The following is a 9,014-nucleotide window of genomic DNA, read 5'->3' on the forward strand; positions in this document are numbered from 1 at the left end:
AGATTAGATCACGCATGCATACCGCTCAGAGTAGGCAGAAGAGTTATGCAGATGTGAGGCGGAAGGACCTTGAGTTTGAGATAGGGGATAAGGTGTTCTTAAAGGTAGCACCTATGAAAGGTGTCTTGCGTTTTGAAAGGAGGGGAAAGTTGAGTCCCCGTTTTGTTGGGCCGTTTGAGATTCTGGAGCGGATTGGCCCTGTAGCTTATCGCTTGGCGTTGCCTCCATCACTCTCGACAGTCCATGATGTGTTTCACGTTTCTATGTTGAGGAAGTACGTACCAGATCCATCCCATGTAGTGGATTACGAGCCACTAGAGATTGATGAAAACTTGAGCTATGTTGAACAACCTGTTGAGGTGCTTGCTAAAGAGGTGAAGACGTTGAGAAATAAAGAAATTCCCCTAGTTAAAGTTTTATGGCGGAATCACCGGGTCGAAGAGGCTACATGGGAGCGTGAAGATGACATGAGGTCCCGTTATCCCGAACTGTTCGAGGAATAAAACTTTCGAGGACGAAAGTTCCCTAAGGAGGGAAGAATGTAACGCTCCGAAAATTTAAGGTAAAATTTTCTCGTTTTATGCAAATTATTCGGAATTCTAAAATGTTGGTGTAAGTTAATATAATAATAATATAATATTATTATATTATTATTATTAATAATTATTTTATGTGTTATAATATTAATATTATAATTATTATTATTATTTAATATTATAGTAATATTATTAATTAATAACAATAACATTATTATTACATAATATTGATTTATTATTTATTTAATATTAATATTATTAATAAATTATTATTATTACTTTATTATTATTATTATTATTATTTTATTTTTATTTTATTATTATTATTATTAATTTCTTAATTTAATATATAAATATAAATATATATATATATATTTAAAAAAAAAAAAAAAAAAAAAAAGGGAGAGGGAGAAACCCTAAAGGAGACGCGCGAGCCCCCCCCCCTCCAAAACTTTCTTCTTCTTCGTTTCGCCTTCCTCAACGCCGCAGCCGTCCCTCCCTCTCTCTCTCCTTTCCGCCAGCGCCGCTGTTCGCCGTTTCTCCTCCGTGCACGCCGCCGCCCGGTTTCTCTTCTTTTCCTTCCGTCGCGCACGCCGCCGTTTTTGTCCACGTCGTCGAAGCTGTCCGCCGCGGCCTCCCCCTATTTTCGGATCTCCCCTCGGCTTCAGATCGTCCCACCTTCTGCCGTCAAGTCGTCGTCCTCCGTCGGGTGAAAACGGAACCGGTCGACGGACTCTACCCAGCCGCGGCACGCCCCCATCGTACCGCCGTCGTCGCCGGAAGAGAGAACCCTCAAAACCGTGGCTACCGTTTCGCCCAACCCGACCCGGTTCCAAGCTGACCCGACCCGAAACCGCTTCCAGTCCGAGCCGAGCGAGCCGCGTGAGCCGAGCCGAGCGAGCCGCGTGAGCCGAGCCGAGCGAGCCGCGAGCCGAGCAAGCCGAGCCGAGCCGAGAACCAAACCGAGCCGAGCCGAGCCAAACCGAGCCGAGCCGAGCCGAGCCGAGCCGAGCCAAGCCGAGCCGAACCGAGCCGAGCCGAGAACCAAGCCGAGTCAAGCCGAGCCGAGCCAAGCCGAGCCGAGCCGAGCCGAGCCGAGCCGAGCCGAGCCGAGCCGAGCCGAGCCGAGCCGAGCCGAGCCGAGTCCAAGCCGAGCCGAGCCGAGCCACCTAAGCCTTTCTTTCTCCACTTCGGTTCACGGTGAGTCTTCGGTAAGGGTTGTTTTGATGAATTCCCTAATGTTACCTCGTCCGATTCGAGTTTGAATGTTGGATTAAGATGTGGCCCTACTTTTCTCCCTTGAAGGTAGTACAGAGTTGACGCTTAAGTTCTCGGGTTCCGCGGCAGACCTGGTTGGAGATAGCTTCCTTTCCTTGAGTAAGTCAACGGATAACCTTTTTAAAACAACTGCTACTAACGTCATCAACTAAAACCGTTGTGTTTTCGTTTAGGTTGATCTGTTGAGCGTGGATTCAATCGAGAGGCATAACCGAGTATCAGGTAAGGGTTTTCCTACTACTGGACCCCGAGTCCAGGCTGAAAACGTAGTAATTCACAGGGAATTACACGTTAGTGACTGTACTGAATAACTGTATGCGTGTTGGCTGTTAAGTACTGATATTATATTCTGTCTGATGTAAATATACTGTGACTGATAATTGTGGATTGAGATTTTATGTTGATGGACCTTGAAGTTATGGTTCAGTATGTAGTAAACACCGGTCTGGATGTGGTTCATGGAATTTGGACGGGGATGGACCGTGAGTCCGGTTTTGGTTGGTTAGTCGATTGGACCTAGGGTTTTCCCTGTTGGTGTGCGAATCGGTAATGCATATAGCAACTGAGGGTGTAGATGTTTAAACTTATACTATCTGACTGATAAAGCCTATGGCGGGACTGTGATATGAATGCCGTTGGGATGTGATTGATGTAGACAGTTTAGTTTGGACTGAGGGGTAACGGTTAGCTTCATCTATGGGGTAGTGTGCCTTACGGATATGTGCATCCTTCGGGAGCACTAGACTGATATGTGCATCCTTCGGGAGCACAAGACTGATATGTGCATCCTTCGGGAGCACTAGACTGATATGTGCGTCCTTCGGGAGCACAAGACTGATATGTGCATCCTTCGGGAGCACTAGACTGATATGTGCGTCCTTCGGGAGCACTAGACTGATATGTGCGTCCTTCGGGAGCACAAGACTGATATGTGCATCCTTCGGGAGCACTAGACTGATATGTGCGTCCTTCGGGAGCACTAGACTGATATGTGCGTCCTTCGGGAGCACTAGACTGATATGTGCATCCTTCGGGAGCACTAGACTGATATGTAGGGTACCCCCGAATAGGAAGTTAACTGTTGTCCCCTAACGGGCCCAGTAGTGGGTCCCTTACTGGGTATGTTTATACTCACCCTTTCTCTTCTTTAACTTTTCAGGTAGGGGTACAGCGAGGGGCAGACCGACGAGAGGCAGGAAGGATGCGTGAAGGCCATATGGACGCGTCTGGTTTTCTTAATCGCTTCCGCTATGTATTTTGTCAGAATATTTTGACTTGTGATTTTGAACTGGTGCCTTGATATTTTTATTTTATGACTTTCTTGATTTATTTAAAATAGGGCCCGAAACTGTCTTTTGTAAGGTTTATACTGTTTTAATGAATCGTATCTGGTCCGTTTTGGATTTTACGTTGAATGGTCGAGTTTTGGTATTTGGTAGTGACCTCAGCTTAGTCCGGAAAAGTTGGGTCGTTACAGAAAGTGCACAGGAACGGTCAGAATAGTAACCAACGTCCGACCATTTCAGACTCACAAGACTCAACTTCCAAGGCCATCATAATTTCTGACAACTCTGATGGAGGTAGGGGCAATGATGGAAGACTCAAATCCGTCATTTCGGAAAAGATGGACAAAGGGAATGGTATAATGGTCTTCAATGATAGTCAAGAAGAGAAGGCTGATTTTCCACAAAGGAAAGTCAGTTTCCCCTCACCAAAAAACAAAACCTTCTTCTACAACCCTGAAAATGCCCAGCTAAACCTCTTCGTATTGAAAGTCATACTTTCAAAGACAACTCCACAAGTCTTGACAGAACCCCAAAGTCATTGAAGATCAGTCCTCCTAAAGGCACCTACTTCCAAAAGAAAAAGAAAATCATAAGGAAGATATAGAGTGAGAAACAATCACAACAAGGCAATTGAGCTTGTGGAAGCAGAGAAGAAAGAAAAAGCCATAAATCTGACAGTGGAACTAGGCAACTGAAGGGATGAAAACCCTTTACAGCGGAAAATATACAGAAACTCAATTTTAATTAGAACCTTAAAAATACCAATACATTGGCAAAAAATATTGATTAAACATGCTTTAAAAAATTACAGAGAATAAAACTTACGCTCGTTGACGACTCTGCAATCACCAAATTTTTGGGCACCACCACTTGAAAACCTTCCTATTCTCTGATTGAGATGGTTTGTGGGAACCAAAATTGGAATAAGGGAATGGAGAGATTTTTTTTTGAGAGAATGGATAGACTTCTTCGCAGAACTCTCTCCCGTTTGAGAGAAAAATTTGTTACGCAAAAAAATTCCCAAAGTAAATTTGAACATTTCAAATTACAACCAATATAAATAAATCTCATTACTCTTTATGAGCTAGGAAGGGGACCTAATGGACCTACAGATCAGAAGCTACAACGATATGAGATTAATTGGCTAAACTCATTAACCACATTAATCAATATTCGTTAACTGTGTGTACACTCCACTAAAGACTCACAGCTGAACTCTTCTCACTGTAGATATATTTCTGTGTCCACGGATATAGACCAATACCAGTAAGTTAGTCCTTCACAAGTGTTCGTAACTCCAGTTGGGTCAAATTACCGTTTTACCCCTGGGTTACCTCTGGTCCTTAAATACCAGTGCTCCTCTAATGAACAACCTGTTTATGGTCCAACCACTAAACAGAAACCCCTCTCGTGCCATTAAGAGGGTAGGGCCCTTTGTTCAAGTCTCGGAGACACCATTTAAGGGAACACTTATCTACTTACCCTAAAGGTGGGAAGGAGTGAATTCCATCTTGTGTGATTATGTTCCCAGCTCTCCACTCGGTATTGTCCCCAAAATGATAAGAATATTGAGTCGGCAATCTGGCCACTCTCACTCGTATAAATCAAAGGACAATCCCTCGCAAACAGGAGTTCATAATACACTCAGGATTAAGACTAAGTTACCTAGGTCATCCTAATGAAATAGCAATCCAACTAGTTAACGGAGTTACATCTAGTGATTACTATTTCGTGGTCCAGTCTTATGCAAACTCATTGCATAGGATACCCTCACTCGCATGTCACATACATGAACGCATTTGATCAATGTGTCTGTATCAAATACAAAGTGAGCCGTATCCATAGTGTTAACAGGATAAGGTACCCAACCTTAACCCTATACTATAGACTCTTTAAGCTGATCTTGAACATTAATCCCTGTATGTCTCTACATACTGTTCAAGACTCATCAAACAGCTTAGGATGTTAGTTTATTGGATTTGGGTTATTAAGACAAAACTAATAAAATAATCAATAACACTTATTGAAATTAAATAATAAAATACTTTATTAATGACGGTCAATTGATTATATTTACTATCTACGAGTTTTAGGACATAAAACCCAACAAACTCCCACTTGGACTAAAACTCTAGTCCTTATGGGATGTACATAGTAGAGTAATCCTCAAACATTGGAAATGGTAAAATGTACAAGTATATTACATAAAACGTATATATACAAATACAATAAACTAGGGCATCATCATACCCATTACACATCTCCCACTTGCCCTAGGTTACCTAATGTACATATCTCGTAGACCTAGACTTTCTAGATGACCCTCGAACACTTTAGCCGTGAGAGTCTTCGTAAATGGATCAGCAATGTTGTGCTCCGAAGCGATCTTGGTGACGATCACATCCCCTCGTTGCACAATCTCCCGTATCAGATGATACTTCCTCTCTATGTGTTTCCCTCGTTTATGGCTGCGAGGTTCTTTAGAATTGGCTACTGCCCCACTGTTATCACAATATAGAGTGATGGGCAAGTTCATATTTGGAACAACTTCCAAATCATGTAGGAACTTCCTAAGCCAAACTGCTTCTTTTGCTGCTTCACAAGCAGCGACGTATTCAGCCTCCATTGTAGAGTCTGCAATGCATCCTTGCTTGATGCTACGCCATACTACAGCTCCCCCATTTAGGGTGAACACTGATCCCGATGTGGATTTCCTAGAATCCTTATCGGTTTGGAAATCAGAATCAGTGTATCCTGTAAGGATCAAATCCTTAGCTCCATACACAAGCATGTAGTCTCTCGTTCTCCTAAGATACTTGAGAACAATTTTAACCGCCGTCCAATGGTCTAACCCTGGGTTGGACTGATACCTACTGACTATTCCCACTGCATAACAAATGTCTGGCCTAGTGCAGAGCATAGCATACATTAAGCTGCCCACAGCTGAGGCATAGGGAATACGTCTCATATCCTCAACTTCTTGAGGTGTCTTAGGACTCTGTTCCTTAGACAAGTGAACTCCATGCCTGAAAGGTAATAAACCCTTCTTAGAGTTCTGCATCGAATATCGAACCAACAATTTGTCGATATAGGTTGCTTGAGACAGTGCTAGCGTTTTGTTCTTACGATCCCTTATGATTTGGATCCCAAGAACATATTGTGCCTCTCCTAAATCTTTTATTTGGAATTGGGCTGCTAGCCAAGCTTTAACGTCAGTAAGGTAACCCACATCATTCCCAATGAGGAGGATATCGTCCACATAAAGTACTAAGAAAGCTACTTTTCCTTTGTTGATTTTCTTATATACACAAGGTTCATCAACATTCTGGTCAAAACCATAGGATTTGATTGCAGTATCAAACCTAATGTTCCAAGATCTTGATGCTTGTTTCAACCCATAAATGGATCGATTCAGCTTGCAAACTTTTTGCTCTTGACCTTGGGTTATGAACCCCTCGGGCTGAGACATAAAGATACTCTCTTCAAGATTGCCATTCAGAAAAGCAGTCTTGACATCCATTTGCCATATTTCATAATCATAAAATGTGGCGATGGACAAGAGAATCCTTATAGACTTTAACATAGCAACAGGAGAGAAAGTTTCCTCATAGTCAACCCCTTCCCTTTGGGTATACCCTTTTGCCACAAGTCTAGCTTTAAAGGTCTGTACCTTCCCAGCTGAATCTCTCTTTCTCTTATAGATCCATTTGCACCCTATAGGTTTTACCCCTTCAGGTAGATCTACAAGCTCCCACACTGAATTGAAGTACATAGACTCCATTTCAAGGTCCATGGCTTTGACCCATTGGTCCTTATCTACATCATTCATTGCCTGTTTATAGGACAATGGATCCTCAACACCATCATCTGGTATGACAACTTGAGTTTCAGTTAAACCCAAATAGCGGTTAGGTTGTGATACAACCCTCCCACTGCGTCGAGGCATTCTCAACGATTGAGAAGGATGAGATTGACCTGATGTGGTGGTTTCATCAACCCTTGATGAGGGACCAACTTCATCAACAACCCTTGTTGATTCATCAGTAGCTTCACTTAATACTAATTTGCTTCGTGGTTTATGATTTCTCATGTGGTCTTCTTCCAAGAAAGTAGCATTTGTCGATACAAACACTCTATTTTCTTGTGGATCAAAGAATAGACCACCTCTCGTCTCTTTAGGGTAACTAACAAATTGGCATAACCTTGAACGAGGTTCCAACTTCTTGGGATTTGTCACTAATACGTGTGCTGGACAACCCCAAATTCTGAAATGACTTAAACTAGGTTTACGTCCTCTCCATAGCTCGAAAGGTGTTTCAGAAACACTCTTCGAGGGAACATTGTTCAAGATATGAACTGCAGTCTCTACTGCATACCCCCAAAACGAGCTAGGCAATTGAGCGTAACTCATCATTGAACGAACCATGTTTAACAAGGTTCTATTTCTCCTCTCTGATACACCATTTTGTTGAGGTGTACCAGGTGCTGAGAGTTGGGATTGGATTCCATGTTCTATCATATAGTCCTGAAATCTCAAATCCATGTACTCTCCACCTCGATCAGATCGAAGTATTTTAATCTTTTTACTTAATAGATTTTCAACTTCAGTCTTATACTCCTTGAACTTTTCAAGAGCTTCAGACTTATGCTCCATTAAGTATAAATAACCATACCTAGAATAATCATCTATAAAAGAGATGAAGTATTCAAAACCCCCTCTAGCTTTTACATTCATCGGACCACAGAGGTCTGAATGTATAAGTTCTAAAGGCTCTTTGGCTCTATAACCTTTTCCAGTAAAAGGTCTCTTTGTCATTTTACCTTCAAGACAAGATTCACATGGAGGTAATGAAACATCTTTTAACTTGTTTAGAAGTCCATTCTTTACCAATCTCCCGATCCGATCGAGATTTATGTGACCTAATCTTAAATGCCAAAGATAGGTATTGTTATTTGGAGAAATTCTTTGCCTTTTATTTTGAGTATTAGCAGTTCTAAACATCTCATGATTTAAAACTGCTTTTGCTTCATTAGGTCTTAATACATACAAGTTGTTTTCAAGCTTAGCTGAACAAATATGTACACCATTCTTATAAATGAACGCTTCATTCATAGAAAAATTAATTGAGTACATATGTTCAATAAGACAAGAAACGGAAACTAAGTTCCTTTTAATTTTAGGAACTATGTACAAGTTTTCCAAAAACATGAATTTATTTCCGAAAAACAACTTAGCATCTCCCACTGCACGAGCTGAAATGACATCTCCCGTTCCAACCTTGAGTGTCATCTCACTGTCCTCAAGCTGCTTGAAGGAACTAGTTTCTTGTAAAGAAGAACAAACATGGTTAGTGGCCCCTGAATCAAGTATCCAGGCATTTTGGTCATTTTCCACTAAACATGTTTCCAAGACAAGTAAATCATATTTACCTTCCTTTTCTTTCTTCTTAACAAGGTACTTAGGGCAATTTGTTTTCCAATGCTCATCAACATTGCAGTGAAAACATTTCCTCTTGATGGCTACCTTAGCCTTCCCTTTGTCCTCAACAGCAATAGTAGGACCTTTCCCTTTCCCTTCTTTCCTCTTTTGAATTTTCTCAGATCCAGAAGGTGAAGGTACAAACCTCCTCTTAGAATGGGCAACATTTACCTCTTGTTTGATCTGAATGGACGGTTGTCCAAACATCTCTCTAAGAGAGTCCATGATCTGACGTGCAGTGACCATGATCTCATGTTTCTTGCTTAGTATGTCAGACATACTAGCCAAGATGTGGAGGCGAGCCTTGTCATTGGCCTTTGTCCAACGGTCATATGCATCCCTAACACTTTGGGATGCATGTTTAGTGGGGAAAGGAGGACATTCCTCCATTAAGACGAAGCTTAGATCAACGATAACTAAAATCATATTCAGTTT

Source organism: Cucumis melo, chromosome 8, assembly GCF_025177605.1.
Source record: "Cucumis melo cultivar AY chromosome 8, USDA_Cmelo_AY_1.0, whole genome shotgun sequence".
Taxonomy (NCBI): Eukaryota; Viridiplantae; Streptophyta; class Magnoliopsida; order Cucurbitales; family Cucurbitaceae; genus Cucumis; species Cucumis melo.